We start from the raw sequence: 18,740 nt of genomic DNA, 5'->3' as shown, positions 1-18,740 counted from the left end.
GTAAAAATTCAAATATTCATTTATTGCTCATTGTAAAATGTTGCTTGCTAACGTGAAAATAATTTTTCATTGAATTTTTATTATAAAATTACAGTTGTGCTTTTCATTTTATTGTGAAGAGGCTTTTCCTATCAACAATCATCAATCTTATATGTGATGATGATGACAGTATCTTGAGAATAGATGGGAAATATCTTCTTATAGATGAGTGCATATTTACAGCATATCAGTAGATACAAAGTATACAACAAAGAACATTTCAATCAGAATGAAAGAATCTTCAATAAGTGAATTGCTAACTACATTGCATACATTATCAATATTTCAACTGTCAACATCCAACGTTCATACATGTGCATACACACACACACACACACACACACACACACACACACACACACAGGTATACCAATCATGCTATTCCCTTTCATGGTAAGTACAGAAAAAGATGAAGAAATACTAAGTCAAATAAATAAAGGTATTAAGTAAGAATAAATAAAGCTCAAGTTCTTCACTTTTCATACAACTCTAATATTAATAGTGTTTAATTAAATCACATTTATCAAATGTGAATGCAAATTAATTAACACTTTTATGCTTGGATTTCTTGAGAGTTGGGCAGCATACTTTAATAAATTATTAGGATTAAATTATTATTTACTATGGAATATTACATATAAAATATTTGTCAGTATAAAATGATTTAAACATTCTTCATTTTATCTTCTTAGTAAGTTCCTTTGGTATTTATTGATACTTATGAGAATAGAATTGTACGAGGCAATAAACAATACCATGAAATACAATCATATTCCTGCTTTAGCAAAAAAAAATTCATAGTGTTCTTTTTTTACTGTATTTTGATCATAGCAAACCTCTTGATGCTCTGTTTGTTGCATATTCAATATGCAAATACCAGCTGCAACCTGATTGGCTGGTCATTTTGACAGTTGGTCTGAGTGCTAGTATAAATACCCTGACCGTTCAGGGAAAGTTTGAATCGCTGTCATCTCTGTCTTAATAAAGGTCTGTCTTGCATCCATGGCTCCCTCCCTCCCAACAACCCACAGGTTACAATACTGTTTATTAACTATGATTTCCCTCTTCTCTATTTATTGTCAAAATCATTTATTTTCCCATAGCCTCAAACACTACTTCAGTAGCTTAAGAAGGCTTGTCCTAAATATTCAAGATAATGTTTCTTAAATACCTACACTGGATAAGTTTTATTGTGATCTAGTTTCCCACTGCAGGGAGTGATAGTTATGTTAGTTATATTAACAATACCACCCACTCATTACTAAGTCTGGAAAACACAAAATACAAAGCCTACTGAGCTGTGGGAAAAGTGGAGAAAAAGCAGTGCTTGATTAAAAGTGTCCTGAGTATAAGAAGGAACATATTTTATACTGACAGTGGGCCGTCAACTGCATTCAAGATTCTTATCTAGCTGTGCTGGGTTCGATAGCTTCTGTCAAGTTTGAGCTGGGGAGCCTGATAGATACTGGTTTCCTGTTGATGGTGAGTGATACAAGCTTATCTATCTTTAAGCCCTTGCTAGCTGTCAGAAATTTGTGATTACAGTACTGCCCTATGCAATTAATTACTGAACTGTAAGTGGCACTTTCTTCACAAAGAATCTTCTATGCTTGAACTGAGTCTGCTTCCAAAAGAATCTTTGGGAAAGAATAACTCTCATTAGCTTTCCATTCAGAGGAGTCTTTCTTAGCAATTGTTTTACATTCAGGTTTCCCTAGTATTAACTTCTAGCTTATTTTTGGTTTTGCCTTCGTATCCTGACCATTTTCCAATCCTCAATAAACTTCTGATTTCCAGCTTCCAGACTTATGACTTATTCTTTACAATATTTTGGTTCTTACATTTAGCAATATATGGTAGCTGCTTTGTTATTTTTCCAACATCTGAAAGCTAGGAAATACTTCCTTAGCTTGAAATCTGATTAACAATGTACAAATACAAAGAGCCTATATTTGTGATTGACACATGTACAATATACTTACCATCTCTGTTAAGTGAAATCTCTTGATTCCTGGTTCCTCTTTATAACCTTTTAGTAGTTATTTTGTGATGACTTCATCACAATGCTTTCCTTTTCCATGAAAACAATATCCTAAGAGCTAAACATTAATGTAGATTTTAAATTAAAAACCTCTGTGCTGGAAAGCCATTAATCTGTTTTAGATGCTTCCTATAAAATTCACATGGATTCAGCATCTGCAAAGGGCATACTGATTTGAATTATCCTTTTCTATTCCCAGAGGGGGCAGGGGGAAGAAACTGCTAAGTTCAATGTGTCCAAAATTGCCTTTAATCAAAAGCTCTGTAAATATTTGTTGTACTGTTTTATAGCATGTTGATCTGTTCTACTCTCACATAAACATCTTTGACTTTCAAGCTTGTCACAATTATAATTAAAACTCATTGTTTTTTTTAATCTCTGCTCAAGTATAATGCTAGCAAAGAACACTTTGAAGTAATTAAGAAAAGGGCATACAACCCTAAATGATGCTGCAACATTATCATCAATATAACTGGAAAATACTTTATTCTCTGAGTTATGAATTATACTTTGATCCAAAATATATTTTTAAATTGTACAATGAATACTTTTTCTTTGCTTCTGCTTCTTTTACATTTCTTCTTATCCATCTTCATCTCTACCCTTCCACATGAGGGTAGACAGTATGTTGTTTCTTCCTGTATTAAATATGCACATTTCTTCTGCACAGAAAAGAAAGGCAGAGAATGTTTTAAATCTACTGCAAACTACAGAAATAGTGCACATTTTTTATTAACTTCCATTTTCTATATTGTTTGGAGACACATTTGAAAGAGTGGTTTGATCACCCCATCTACAGACATAAATTATTATCTATTTCAAAAACTATTATACTAGGTTGAGACTTTGAAAGATACAACTTATTTTCATCAGATGTACCTATTAAATATGGAAGTATACAGAAGCATTTTTTTAAAATGAGCATTTATTATCTAACAAAAAACATATATTTACTGTATTTTTAATATTTATATTGTACTGTCACGTTGCCCTATGGACAAAATCTATATGGTCATTATAGGCAACACATTACACATGCCTTCCAATAGGAAAGTTCTACCTTTTCTGTTTCCTGTTCTCATTTTGCTTTTTACCAAGAATTGGTTTTTATTTTATTTTTTTCCTTATTTTGAATATAATCTAAAAAAGCCTATTATATTGTAGTAAGCATCCTTTTCTAACATCATTTCATTCTAAGCTTTTTCTTTACTGAGATCAGCTCCATAGTTAAGCCACCTTTCTGTACTCTTCCTTTGTGATCTTGTTTCCTATGTCTTCTTTTTTCTTTTCAGATTTTCATTAAGCTTTTCCTGCAGTTTCCCTTTTCTTCACTGAAATGGTTTATACTTATCCTTTTAATATATTTTTTCTAACCATCTTGAGCATTTTGTTCATTAGCTACTTCGGCCATAGGATTTCTCCAAGTTTATTAAAATCTGGGTTTTTTTTTTGAAGTTAAAGGTACATATTAAGCTACACTAATTAATTAATTAATTAGACTTATATACCGCTTCATAGGGCTTTCAGCCTTCTCTAAGCGGTTTACATTTTTTTTTTTTAGCAAATTGAGTTAGCAACTTGCCCCCACAGTCCGGGTCCTCATTTCACCCACCTCGGAAGGATGGAAGGCTGAGTCAACCTTGAGCCGGTGAGATTTGAACCGCTGAACTGCAGATCACAGTCAGCTAAAGTGGCCTGCAGTACTGCACCCTAACCACTGCGCCACCTCGGCTCTAAACTTTCACTTCCTCTAAAATCAAGAACTATAGCATTATACTTTTACATTCCCCCCAATGCCCCTATTTCCAGCTCTTCATCTGGTCCCAATTAATTAATTAAAAAAAAAAGCTTCAACTCCATTCTCAGAGAAAGTTATCAAGGACAAGCGAGGAACTTCTTCTAAGGATCATGCGTGACAACATTTGTTTTCCAAAGATTTGGGTGTAGTGTTTCCTAACCTTGTAACCTCATGCTTCTTTAAAAATTGCAAATTGCTTTTGGGCATCATCAATACCTTGTCTTCAGTTAGTTGGGTTTTCTGAATTGGATCAACTCCATACGAGCTTGAAAATTCATGTCTTCATTCTGCCTGGCCCTCACCAAGTTTCAAAATTGTATATGCCTTATTTATTCATTAATTTTGTATTCTGCCCAAATCTAAATGACTCTCAGAGCCTACTTGGATTGGGAACTCCAAATAATGTTAGTGTAGAACAATGTAATGGGAGGTTGGGGGAAAAAAATCTCAGAAGTTATCTACCTGGACATGGTCATTAGGAGACTTGACTTGATTTTGACTACTATAGGGTCAATGCATATATATATATATATATATATATATATATATATATATATATATATATATATATATATATATATATATATATATATATATATATATATATATATATATATATATATATATATATATATAATCAGCTGATAAAGGAGGAGAGCATATATATATCTCAATATCAGCTGATAAAGGAGGAGAGCCTGTGGCTTAGTGGTTAACACATCTGCCTAATATGTAATACAGCTCAGGTTCGAATCCCAGTAAGGGTATGGCTAGCTGATGAGAGCTAAATAGCTTGAAATAGATCTATACTAGTCTCCCTTTATTTATTTATCAGCACAAATACAATCTTTCTTATTTTAAAAATAATCTTAAAAACACTTAAAATATATTCTCCACTGATTTAAGCTATTAATATAGTGATTGTTTCATAAAAGTTATGTGGCATGGGAACACCAAAGTTCTTGCCATTGCCATAAAAGTTCTCCCTTTACATATAAAATAACCATTTGTATTTTTAACTTTATTCATAAAGCACCAGGCAAAATACACCACAGAGATGAAGCTGATAGTATTTCTTACAGTTCTTTATGGAAAACTAGGTGTAAAAATGATCGGAAAACAGGAATACAGAGCATTTATTTGTTAGATTTATAAACCACCTTTCCACAAAGAACTCAAGATGGCATACATCTCTCTGGGACACACAAAGTAAAAAAAATACAAAAACAAAGAAGACATTAGAATATGATGGAAGACAAACTAATCCATACATTATTTAGCATAAATGACTGATTTTTTTGTTTCATAGGAGCTAACACTTATTTTATTGAATAATGATTTTAATAGTATGCTTCATGTGTAATTATCCTTTCTGGAGGTAGCATATTTATCAATGAAGAAAAGAAGGATGTAGAATTAATAGATAAGCATGCTGGCACTAGGATTCACCAAAGATCTAATAACCTGAATAGAATTTACTTTCAGGTAAATTCTCAAAAACTGTAGATTAATGTAAGCTTGGGAGTTTTACCATTTAATTCTAAACATAGGTACACAATGAATAGAAAGTGAGATTTACTTTCTAGTAGATTCTTAAGATACTACACTAGTTTTGTCACTAAAGATTGGTGAAATGAGATCTGTTAAGAGACTCTCTACATTTTACGTCTTTTCCAAATATCTTGAACTAAGAAAATTGTCAGGAAAGGAATTTATCTGAATTTTAAAACACTCTCAATACAAAGGTAGAACTGTCAAAGAAAATAGTTTGAATCTCTAGATTTTATAAATATTAATGGGTTGCATAGTTAGAAAGCCAGACTAGACTATTCTTTGCTATCCATTTCAGGAGGAGATGTAATGAAGAAAAAAGGATGTTTATTCTTCCTCCGGTGCAGATCAATCTAAATTCATTTACGTTTTACGGGAAAAAACATTTTCCTTCTATGGAGCTAAGATTGCTATACTGATAACTGAGCACCTCTCAAGTCTAACACCACCTAAGATAATTTCTTCTTCAAAACGGGAAGAAATCCTTTCCTTCTGGGAGGGAAATGGCATTAATCTTGGAAAGAAAAGAAGGGTCTTGACGGCCAAACGGGACACCTGAAGGTGCCGTGGAATCGGGTTTTCTAGAGAATGTCGCCGAATTCAGGCCGGGAAACCCGCACACAAGGAAGGGGCTTTCGCCACCCTGGAGTCCCTTAGTCTTCCAGGTGCCAAAGGAGGAGTCCCGGTTCTTTTCAAGGGAACGCCGAAAGGCCGTCCCGAAACGCGCTCCGCAGCCAAGCGCAAGGCGAAAGAAGGAGTAACTTTCATCCTGCCAACGGCCATGAAATCGCGGCGGTTGCTCTTCTTGCTCCCTCTCGTCTCTTTCTTTCACGCAGATGCACAGATACGGCAGGCAACACCAACTTGCGGCCACCGCACCTCGAAGTGCGTGTCTTCCACCCGTTCCCCCACATGCGCGCGCAATCACACCCAGAGAGAGAGAGAGAGAGAGAGAGAGAGAGAGAGAGACGCATACATACACGCGCGCGCTAGGTACTCAGAGAATGTGGGTGATTACGGGAGGGGGTTCTTCTCTTCTTCTGCCTCTCCCCCTTCCGCCCCGCAGCCGCCACTTCTCTCCCTCCATTGCGTCGGCTTTCGCCCCCCCCCCGCCTCCTCCTCCTCCTTCCACCGCTCCTCTTCTCGTGCCCTCTGCCTTCGCTGCTATTCCAACCGAGCGCGCGCGCGCCCGCATTTGTGCTGCGCGCGGGGCACCTGCTCGTCTGGCTGCTGCTGCTGTTTGCTGCTGTCGCCAGCGCCACCCATTGCTGCCGAGGCTAAAGTCTGCTGTTGCCGCTGCTTAGCGGTTCCAAGCCTCCTTCGCCGCTGCCGCCACGGGCGCCACTATTCCAAGCTGCTGCCGCCGAGCTGTTGCGGAGCGAGTCGGGCTCCTCCGGTGGGGTTTGCCCCTTTCCCCGCCCGCTCCTTCCCCCTGCCTGCGAGTCAGCCTGGCTCGGAATCACGTGGCAATTGCCTGAGGCAGAGACTAAAGAGGGGGGAAAAAGCGCTTCATTCCTTCTTCCACCGCCATACTGTATTTTATAGTAACTCGCGTTTTTATTCCTTCCTTTTACTCCCGCTCGGTGAGTACCTTTCCGCTGAAATTCTTGTCCTCCTTTTTTTGTCCTGTTTTCTTCTTCCTTTTTTTGTTTTTGCTGCTTTTTTATTTTTACTTCTTTGTTTTCATGGATTTGATCCTTTTTCTGATGAGAAGTTTTTTTTTTCTTAGCATGCGATGGTTTACTAAACTGGGAGCAAAAGGTGTTGCTGGGACTGGAAGTCGCTAGGAATCTTAAAGAGCAAAAAAAAAAAAAAAACGGCGAAAAAAAAATAGACTTGCCAGTCCAGCAACAGTGTAAATGCATACACCTTATTTACGTATATATACACATGCAACTGGTTTTGTACTGACCAAAAAGCGATGTAAATTATTATGCATTTTTTTAAAAAAGCAAAGAGATGAGAAGTGGGCATGTTGCTTAACTAACTCTCTTTTGCAGATATTTTTGACGGTGTTTTCTTTTTTTGCTTTTTTGTGTATATATATGGGATTTAAAAATGCATTTTACAGCAACGTTTACAAACAGTTTGTGATCTTGCAATGCCTAGTGCAAGCCACCGAGCAAGATATTAATTTTGTTAAATGTTTTTTTTATTATTATTGTTTTGTTTCTTTTTCTTTTTTGGACATCCGGTTGGAATCAGCCGTTTTTCTTCTTTTTCTGATTTTATAATGTGAAACTTTTCTTGCAGCTTGGTACTGTTGAGCATTTTTAAATTCTTCCTCCCCCGTCCAAAAAAAAATGCCGTGTAGTGAAAGAGAGAGGGAGAGAGCCAAAAAATATTTCCTTTCCAGAGTTTCACTTTTTAATATTTTTATACAGAGATAATTTTATGATAATTATCATAATGTTGCTAGCTGTGCACATATATACAAATAAATATATTTTCAAAAGATGGCAGTGGAAGGTTTTCCTGGAGAATGAAGTGCCTTTTGGTTTCCTTGTCAACGGAAGATGAAGTGAACAACTGAACATCTCTCCCCAGTGCAGGTACTTCAGCTCCTTGTAGGCGTTTCCACTCTTTGTAAATTACATTATGAGATATATTTTCTCTCTCTCCCAAATAAGTTCTCTTGAGTGTTGGCTGCAGAACTGTAAGTGATGGCAGAGATGATACTAGGTATTCTTATACTGTTTGGGGGTGCTAGATATTACACTAATTGTATGCAGGTCACTGAAACAGCATGGATTGTGTATATGAAGGAAGTTTATCTGAATGGAAATATATATATGTTACGGGAGCACTGATGTTCTTAAGAAATTGACAGTGACAGAACTTAATTGTTGAAGAAAGATGTTGGGATTTTGTTATTGCCCACTAGGTGTCTGCGACAGACAGATTGACAGTCTTTCTCCCATACCTGTTTCCTTGTGAGCCTCATATATTTTCCCCAGCAAACACATTTCCTCTTTATTTCTAAGTTCATTTTTGTTATATTAATTTAGTAAAGGGTGAAATAATTTATTGACTCCCATCTTTTTGTGTCCAGTTATGAGACTAAAGAGTGTTGATAAATTGTAGGTTATTATTTGGGTTTGTATAATTAATGTTATTGCCCAGTCATTAAATATTATAAAGCATAACTTTTTCAATTGTGCTTAGTCATTGGATCAGACACAAATAACCTGTATGTGAAATTCTGCATTTGCTTTGTGTTGAAATGTGAAAAGACAGAACAATTAATAAATGGATGAAAATATGTTGTTCTTCCACATCGTTTGTCTTTTTGAGCAAACAATGGTAGGATAAGGATTAGAGTACTAAACTTTCCATATTTGCAGTTTTTGTGATACTCAGACAATATTAAATAGTCAGCATAATAAAATTATACTGGTTAAATAGTCAGTATAATAAAAAAATGATAGTTTCTCTAATAGACACAACAAGTGTGTAGCAGTTGCATTTCATAAATTTAACCATGAACACAACCATTTGATTTACCAAAACTTCATAATGTCTACAATTTGAAATACTTTGTGCATGCATTTATAATGATGCAAAAGTTTGTATGTATTACCTGCAGTAACTGCTAGCATTAGAGGAAAGCCATATAAATTAAGTTGGTAGAAAAGTGTAGACTGGCTTGACAACATAGCAGAAAAGCAGAGACTTGTATATTTTTCCCCAGAATCATGGAATAAAGCTGCATAGCAAACTTGAGGAAATATGTAATTCATATATCACTGACCCAACAAGACTGCTTCAACAAAAATTATTTGGAGGGTGCTGTTTGAATCCCATTTACCCCCATTCCTTCTAAAACATGACCACATGTATATAGAAGTAAACTCCATATGTTTATCTTAATCCAGTATTGATAAACTGAAAGATAAAATTGAGAATGCAAACTTAAGCAGACAAAGCCTCATTGACCTGATTAAAATCTCTATAAAGATGCTTGCAGTTGGGCTGTCTGACTGATACATCAATATAGTAACACATCCTTTACATAATTTAAATAAATACCAAAGGTATTAAGAATATCAATCAATTTATTTGCAAATTATTTTCAGGAAATTGAAGATACTAGCTGTAAAAAAGGTTCATTGCAGCAATGTTACTGGCTTACTGGGTTTATTAGTCAGCTACACATATTTTCAAATGATTAGGTTTCAAAAGTGATTTAAGTTAAAATATGAAAAAATAGCTATACTGTATCAGCAATCATTTATAAAATTCGTTTTTAAGATGATCTGAAAAAATGATCAGACTTACATTCGTTTGTTGCCTAGAATAATGCAGGTATCATGGCTCACTGATTGAATAGAATATTACCTGATTTTATGCCATATTCTATGTATAAACAGGCACTGATTGATTGGACAAAGTTTTTGATATATATGGATACAAGAAAAACTGTGTCAAATGTATATTTTGAAATATAAAAACAAAATAAAATCTTGAGAGCTTTTATATTGGTGGAATCCATTGAAGTCTACTAAAATATGAATGTAATGAATGTGCATATGCTTATATTTTAAATCTTGGGGCAAATGTTGTATTGTTTCAATTTTGATAAGACATAGTTAAGAAGAATCTGGCAGATAAAAGGTGCAGCCTGAATTTAACCTTTTTATGTAGAAATAAATCAGTTTCTTTTAAGGAGACCTAAGAAGCAACTAAAGTTAGCTATGGTGTAGCCTAGAATTGGTTTGCAAGCGTATTGGAGAATGCAACTTTGATACTCATCTTTTTGTCAAAGTACATGTTCTTCCAGTTGAATTTAAACAAAGTTATTGGGAACAGAGTTATGTATACTAATTAAATAGAACTTTGAATATTTGAAGGGAGAAGAATACTGATAAAATGTGTTAGTTCTCAATCTGGAAAGTGAGAAGTTTGCAAATGTAATTAATAGCATGTTGTAATTGATGCATAATTCAAGTAGCATGTTCATGTTAAAAAATGGAACATGAGATTTAATGCCATGAAATTGCTTATTTAAAAAAAATAACAACCTTACAGTTCAGTATTACAAATAAGACCACTTGAGTGATAAGATCAACAGTATGCTGTAGAGAAGTGGTTCTCAACCTTCCTAATGCCACGACCCTTTAATATAGTTCCTCATGTTGTGGTGACTCCCAACCATAAAATTATTTTCATTGCTACTATGTAACACCGGAAACCACAAAACCTGGGTGGGTGTGGCCAACTCAACATCACTCCCACCCAGTCACATGACATCCCCCCCCAGACATGCCTACCAAGGTTTCATGGCTCAGTGTTTTCTGTGGGAATAGGGTCTCCCTCTCTTCTCTCCCCCTCCCTCTCATTTTTGTTTTTCTCTATTTTTCCTCTCCCTTTCTCTTCTTTCTTTCCTTCCCTTTCTCTCTTTCTTTTTCTTTCTTTCTCATTGAATACGATAGCAAATCCAAAATAAAGTTATTAATTGTAGGAAATTGCTTCTCTGTAATCTTTTCATAGTGAACTCTAAGTTGATAGAAGCTGGCAAGATTGTACTAACAGCAATAGAATATATATTTTGATTTCTTTTGAGTTTGACAATATAATACGTTATCCAAAATTATAAATAATCTTATTTTCAGATGCTTTTTTTGTCATCTCTGTTATTTTCTTTTTAAAAAATCAGACTTGCTTCCAATTTGTGCCCTCTGGCAAACTGCAGTTTTCTTGGCAAGAGATCTAGCTTGCCATTGCTTTTGGCAAAGTAAGTTTCTTTCTTTCTTTTCTCTTCCTTTCTTTCCCCCTGATTTGTTTCCGTCTCTTTTCCCTCTCTCTCATTCTCTCCCTTCAGGTCTCTTTCATTTCTTTCTCTCTCTCTCCCTTCTCCCTCTAATTTGTTTCCCTCTCTCCCATTCTCTCCTTCCAGCTCTCTTTCATTTCTCTCTCTCTCTCTATTTATCTCTCTTTCTCCCCTTTTCTCTTTCATCTCTTTCTTGCGCGTGCAAGCAAAATACTCTCCTAGGCCGGGATCACAATGGTGGGGACAGTGACTCCTTCCGCTGCTACCACTGAGAAGTGAGTAGCTGGCTGCGCTGCGCAGGAGACTTCCTCAGTGCCAGACTCATATTGGTCCCCTTAGTGTTGACTCAGGAAAGAGTCAGAGAAGCCATCTCTGGATGCAGAGAGGGAAGAGTTCCAGAGCCCTGCCAAGGAGAGCCCTGTGCAGCGCAGGAGAACTGGAGCTCTTCCCTTCCTGCACCCAACCAGCTGCTGCTGCTCCCATTCCCTTCCTTCCTGAGCCAACACGAAGGGGACCATGGCTCGCACTGAACTGAGTCTGGCGCTGAGGGGTCTCCTGCGCAGCGTGGCTCCCCTGCGCTGCGTATCCAGTTATTCACCTCATTGTACAGTGGCAACAGCAGGAGGAGAGTCATTGTCCCCTTTGCCTTGATCCTGGCCCAGGAGGGTATTTTGCTTGCGCGCATGGGACGCTTCTCGACAACCCCTGTGAAAAGGCCGTTCTACCCAAAAAAGGGGTCGTGACCCACAGGTTGAGAACCGCTGCTGTAGAGTATACTTCATTTAAAAAGAGCACTGTGCTCTTATTATATAAAGTATACTGATACAAATTGCATTACATAAAAAGATATCTCAGTACTTTTATATTAGATGGTTATTTATGAATATCTATGAGGAAAATAAATATTTTTATGTATAACTGATTTCAGTGGTAATATTTTTTCTCCATATGTTTTAATCTATATTTTACAGTACTATGTATAATATAGAATAAAACATAAATACTATAAATATAATATGTTTACTCATTAAATTGGAACCAGGCCAAAACATATTGGCAGGTCACATTGGAATATCAATATCCATTAATGATACTTATTTGAGTAACTGGGTAGTTATAGATGTATTTAGCATTAAGTTTGAGCAGTAAGTTTGGATTGGATTCCAAAAAAAGTGCTTCAAAGCACACAGGGACATAAATGAGGTTTGTGTTTTCAATTTTTTAAAGCAGGTATATTTCCCCAAGATCATGTGACTGCTAACAATGTATCATATTTTAAAGAGTGGCAGACAGCTTCTATGCTAATCATTCCCATGTATTCTAAATCAATTTTTCCTAATTATTAAATTTACTCATTAAGTATAATCAAAATTGTTATCTTGGGTCTGAAAAATCATGATTTAATACTGCTGTTTACGTATATAGGCTTTATATGTGTATGTATGTGCACTTACTAGGGCTATGCAGAAATTTAAGTTTAAAGGTGGAATTTCAGGCTAGATATGGGTGCTATAAATGTATCTTTTACCTTGTTTACCATGATGAAGGGCAAATGTATAAACTCAAGAAAAGATACATTCCTTTAAGGTTTACTTGTGTGCTAGTGCAGCTGCATTTTTGCCTTCCAAATCTACATCTCTATACAATTGTAATATTCACTATGAAGTAGCTATAAAAATGGCATAGCTGCCCTGATACTTAATATGATCAAGCAGTTAAGGAATCAGTTATTCTAATTCTGCCTTAGATATGGAAGCCTCTGAATGAACTTGGGCCAGTCACTGCCTCTTAGCCTTAATCAGTGTTAGCCTTTGCAACCAGTCAACTAAAAAAACACCAGATTAATAAACTTTACTGTAAGAACTAAGGTGGTGGGACAAATAAGAATGACTATATATAGGTAGTTCTCGACTTACAACTCCAACTGAGCCCAAACTCTGTTGCCCATTTTACAACCTTGGTTGCCATAATTGTTAACTGAATCACTGCAGTTGATAAGTTGCTTGTTAAGTGAATCTAGCTTCCCCATTTGCAAAAGAGGATCCCATGACCTTGGACTACAGCAATGGTCATAAGTGTGAACCAGTTGTCTAGGATCTGAATTTTGATTACATGATCCTGAGGATGTTACAAAGGTCGTAACGTTGAAGAATGGTCGTAAGTCATTTTTTCTGTGCTATTGAAACTTTGAACACTAAATGAACTGTTGTAAGTGGAGGACTACCTGTACTACTATATCCTAGTTGGATTACTTACCTTAGTAAGTGTAGAGAAGTTATTAGAAAAGGTAGAATTGAAAAATATTCTACAACTTCAAATATCTGACTTGCACTGGGTTTAATAAAGAAAAAAGTTAAAAGTATAACATGTTAAGTTTACATACTATAGTCACTGAGTATGAGATACATATTTTAATTGCCATGTATTCCCTGCAGCAGGAACAATCCTTTCAGCCTTCAGCTCCTCAAAGGCATTGTGTCCTAATTCTGTTTGTGATGCCAGATATTATGCCATCATAAAAGTGGGCAAGAGGTTCATGTTTGGAAAACAGTGAATGTTAAACTGACATGGATTGTTAAAGATTTATGGAGCACAGAAAAACAGCTAAGTAACTTAGTTGCAGGGAAGAATATAGAAAGGAAATGTCCACAGAAAAGGAATGAAACTAGACATGTTGTAGTCTACAGAGAGATGTGAGGATCAACAGTCCAGGGTTGCCTGACAAGGAAATCCAGCTTTTTCAAGAAATGCTTGAGAAACATGAAAAAGACAGACAATGTTTGTCCCAAGCTTTAAAAGGGGGCATTGCAAATAAAATCAGGGTAATGTTAATCTGGTCTCAAAAGGCTATTCTAAAATGGCAACAATAATAAAAATTGACTGACAGTCCCTGCCCACTTTACTTCCCAAGGATAGGGAACTAACAGTAGGTTCCATCAGAGTGTGCATTTGAGGAATCTTTTCAGTGTGAATAAAGCAATCTTTTATATCTAGATATAAATGACATAGAAGATGATCTTGAAGGACATGAAGAAGAGGCACTACCGAGGCAACAGACAAGTACGGCTGAAGTCCATTCCAAGAAACTGTTGAGAAAATGTTTCAAAAAAGCCCCTCCAAAATTCATATGAAGTTAAAGAAAGGAAGGTCATTCAGTCTTTCAAGATTTTGTTCATAAAATAAATAAATAAAATTTGTTTTAGATCTAATTGGATTCTTAATCTGGTCTATTTTATAGGACTGATACTAGGAGCCAAGACATGTAGGGCTTTATAGCTGAAAAACAGCATTTGGAATGCCATTTATAACCAGAGGATGGTATGCAGCTTTATATATGGTACATTGCAGAAGCCCAAGTGAATGGTGATAAAAATATGAGTTCAGTTGAATGTGATTGATTTTGGAAATTGCTTATGCATTTTGTTCCATGTGTCTGCTGTGGAAATTAAGTAGGTAAAGTAAGTTATTTTCATGAAAAAGTATATAGTGCCTTCTATTACATTTACGTGTTATATATGCCCATGTAAAATTTTACCTAGAGGAAGTACAATTATATTTCCTACTGATGTTAAAATTAATTTAAGAAATATTAAAAGAATGAAACAGAGTTTTCATTCTCTAAAAGAAGTTACTTTTTTCCAATTTTCAGATGGAAACTACACAAGAGACAAACTTCCCTTCGGGGAAAAGGGCGGCATATAAATGCAATAAATTCCAATTCCAATTCCAATTTTGTTTTATACAGAGTAAAATGCCTATTTTAATTTCTTGGATCTCTTTGAAGCAATTGAAATTTGATGTGGGATTATCTATCTATGAAATATTATCATTTTCACAATTGCTTGATGTTATAACTCAGGGATTAATTTACCAATAATTAAAATAAATGAGCAGACTTTTAAAGGCTTAGCAAATTTTAAATGCTAGGCAAGTAAAATTAATTATTTTTATTAATTAACAGGTAACTTGTTTCAACAAATAAAAATATATATCAGAATCTGTAATAGGTTCTATAACTTGCTGCTGCAACTCATTCATTTTTCAGTACTTGAAAATTATGTAGCATTTCTGTGAATATATAAATGCATTAAGCAGTAGAACAAAGAAGTGTTTTTCAATTTGGACTTTGAATAGTTTCTAAATAAATAGAAGATTTTTAATTTATTCAAGTTTGGAATTCTTAAAACGATACGATAGCATGTGGTGCTAATATCAACTCGCAAAGCCTCCTTGGCCTCTAACATACTATTTTTCCATTCTATTTTTTTTCTTAAGAATAATTTAGCTTCTGAATAAATTAATTAAGGTAGAATTCTTTTCACAGAAATGAAAAAATAATTAATGTAGAATCCTTTTCACAGAAATTTGAAGCAATGCGGGAAACATTGGTATTTCAAGCAGACTTCCTTTAGCAGTAACAATATCACCTAGACCAGTGTTTTTCAACCTTTTTTGTGCAAAGGCACACTTTTTTCATGAAAAAAATCACGAGGCACACCACCATTAGAAAATGTTAAAAAAATTTAACTCTGTGCCTATATTGACTATATATAAAGTAATTCTCCCACGGCACACCTTACACTATGTCACGGCACACTAGTGTGCCGCGGCACAGTGGTTGAAAAACACTGACCTTAGACAGCACTCTCCAGGCAGTTTACAACCTCAGCAAAAATCTGGTCCTCATTTTACTGATCTTGGACAAATGGAAGGCTGAATCAATCTTAAGCCTGTCAGGATTGAACCATCATTCATTTGATTAAAGATAAAGAAAAATTTTCATATGAAAGGCTGAGAGAGATTCAAGTATATATTGAAGAGGGAAAGAGTCTTATACTTTTATGGGTTTCGAGCAAACAAGTCCAAATATTAGAAATGATGGGAGTTGAAATACCACAGCCCACCCTTATTTTGGGGAAAATACATAAGTTCAATATTAAAGCTCAAGAACTATGTGCAGAAGCTCTCAGCTCCAATTCCCTATATTTCTAGATAGGGCTGGGTAAGGTGTGTTGTAAATCATAGAGAACTGCTATTGCTCCGTATGAACAAGAATCAGTTAAATGCACTAGTATTTTAATTTGGGAAAGAGTTAGGACTGCTTCAGGATTCTCTTCATTTACATCAGTAATACTTAACATTCATATCAATTAATTTACTCATTATTTTCACTAGAACTAAAATGTAACAAACTATATGGATTCAATTCTGCAATGCAACTTTAACCTTACATAAAATATTTCTTTTATTTATTTATTTTATTCTTTTTTCTTTATAAGAGAATTAGAAAATATTATACATGTATGATTTTTAAAAATACTTTTTATATTATTCTGATTTATTTAGACACAATGTCCGAACTAGATTCCTCCAAAGTAATAAAAAGTTAATGATAAAACATGAAAATATTTGGACTTTTTTCTCATTGACCTCTTTATGTAAATAGGCCGGTTCCTTGGTCTGTAACTGTAGCTTAGAGTGAAGTAACTTGCACATAATTTCCTCTTTTTAATGTTTGTGTGCAAAAACCAAGTTTTGAAGGCTTAATCCTGTTTTTTCTCTATGGGGCAAAAAAAAAATATCCCAGCAAGAGAGAACAGATAATATGGTACAGAGAAATTAATTATCCATCTCTTGTCTCTTGCTAGCTCCTATACCATTTGTTGCTTATTCCAGTGGCCCCAACCTTTTGGGCACTAGGGACCAGTTCCATGGGGAGAGGTTTTCCCACGGACCAGAGGAGGCGTGGTTTCTTGTGCTGCCTGTATCCCACAGATGGGGCTTCACTTGTTTGCATGGCCCGGTTTCTGGTGCTGGTCCACAGACTCCTGATTTATTCCAACTATTTTTCTTTAAAACAAAAAGCACAGAAACCAAGTTACACACAACTTCATGTAATTTAAATGTGGTACTTGTTATTTGTAACCTTGCATGTAATAATTTTAACAGATTACGAAAAATAGCGAAATGCTTTTTAAAAAAGGTTTAATATTGTGGATTGAACTAGACAAAGAAGTGATTAATTAATTAATTAAGTCAATTTAGGCACTACCTGACTATAAACTGATTCTGGTGTAGTTTACACTATAGCAACATAATTCTCTGCATACAACAAGACACTATATATAATAAAGAGTGATATAGGAGGGTATCTTCATTTTCAACTAACCAAGTGATGCATTATTATGTGCATTACAGGCTAACAGTTTGCACCTGAAAGCAAGAGATAAGATTAATAGACCAACAAATAATGTTCACATTTCATTTGACAGAGCTACTTTGAATTCATGTTAAACTAGATTTTTATTATATGTTTTGCATTTATGTGATAATGGGACTATATAGTTTTATTTTATATAAATTTTCTTCAAAAGAATAAACAATGTTAGTTGTAGAACAGGCTGTTATAAGTGCATTAGGGTCACTTGAAACCAGGACTATCTTTGCTGTTATCTTTTGCCAAAATATTAAGCTTTAATAAACCAAAGAAAACAGAGTTGAAAAAAAACCGATATAGTAAAGATTTTATTGCTTATGTTTCCTTAAAGCTCTGTGTGTGTGTGTGCGTGTGTGTATGTATGTACATTTTCCTTACTATGTTTCATTGTATGACATTTCATATTTAGGTTTTATTATGAATATGAGTCAGCTCTATTAAATGCATGCTCTACATGGGGCAGCCCTTGAAGAGTATTCAGAGACTTCAGCTTGTCCAGAATGCAGCCGCGTGAGCGATCGTGGGTGTACCTCGGTTCACCCACGTAACACCTATCTTCCGCGAGCTGCACTGGCTGCCTATTGGTCTCCGGATACGCTTCAAGGCGCTAGTCATCACTTATAAAGCCCTTCATGGTATTGGACCTGGGTACTTGAGAGACCGCCTGCTGCCAATTACCTCCACTAGATTGATTAGATCCCACAGATTAGGCCTCCTCCGAATTCCATCCGCCGGCCAATGTCGACTGGCGACTACCCGGAGGACAGCCTTCTCTGTGGCTGCTCCGACCCTCTGGAACGAACTCCCCGTGGAGATTCGAACCCTCACCACCCTCCAGGCCTTCCGCAAAGCCCTTAAAACCTGGCTGTTCCGACAGGCCTGGGGCTAAAGAGCTGTTGCCCCGGTCTCGAATGGTATGACTGCTGTGTGTTTTAAACCATGTATTGTTTTATGTCGTTTTTAATTTTGTCTGTATCCCCCCTTCCCTGGTTTGAGTTGTGAGCCGCCCTGAATCCCCTTCGGGAGAAAAGGGCGGCATATAAATAAAATCAACATTCAACATTCATGAACAACATTAAAAGGGGCATTACATTATTGCAAATAAATGCAGAATTGCACTCAAATAGCAGGCATTGTCTGTAACTTAGATTTAACTTGGGATTCTTGATGTTCTCTGAGCTTTTCTTGCACACATTTCATTACTTAGCTATATAAAATCACTACAAATGACTGTGAAATTTGCTAGCACTATAAACCCAAAAGAATTGCATTGTTAGAATAACAAAAAATAACAAAAATCCTTTCTGAGCATTTTTCCTGTTTT

General features: G+C 35.6%; 1 protein-coding gene and 1 long non-coding RNA gene across 5 annotated transcripts in view; one reads left to right on the top strand and one right to left on the bottom strand.

Moving 5' to 3' along the window:
• LOC148049158 (uncharacterized) overlaps nucleotides 1–6,722 on the bottom strand; it is a 62,358-nt gene extending 55,636 nt beyond the window's left edge. Inside the window, exon 1 of the long non-coding RNA XR_015695610.1 lies at nucleotides 6,645–6,722. This is a non-coding gene — a long non-coding RNA (uncharacterized LOC148049158). The remainder of the gene's footprint in view (nucleotides 1–6,644) is intronic.
• Nucleotides 6,723–6,873: 151 nt separating this feature from the next.
• Nucleotides 6,874–18,740, top strand: part of RALYL (RALY RNA binding protein like) — a 220,267-nt gene continuing 208,400 nt past the window's right edge. For 2 of the 4 annotated variants that reach the window (XM_014056218.2, XM_014056216.2), the window contains exons 1-2: nucleotides 6,874–7,012; nucleotides 7,886–7,981. The gene's annotated coding sequence lies outside the window, so the exon portion shown is untranslated. The remainder of the gene's footprint in view (nucleotides 7,013–7,885; nucleotides 7,982–18,740) is intronic. The other 2 variants (XM_014056220.2, XM_087706909.1) reach the window with 2 other exon arrangements.

The sequence above is a fragment of the Thamnophis sirtalis genome, unplaced genomic scaffold (genome assembly GCF_051295495.1).
Source record: "Thamnophis sirtalis isolate CommonGarterSnake01/CBP01778 unplaced genomic scaffold, rThaSir2_p1.2 scaffold_2, whole genome shotgun sequence".
Lineage (NCBI taxonomy): Eukaryota > Metazoa > Chordata > Lepidosauria > Squamata > Natricidae > Thamnophis > Thamnophis sirtalis.
The sequence above is the reverse complement of the archived record's forward strand: the minus strand, read 5'-3'. Positions and strand labels throughout refer to the sequence as shown.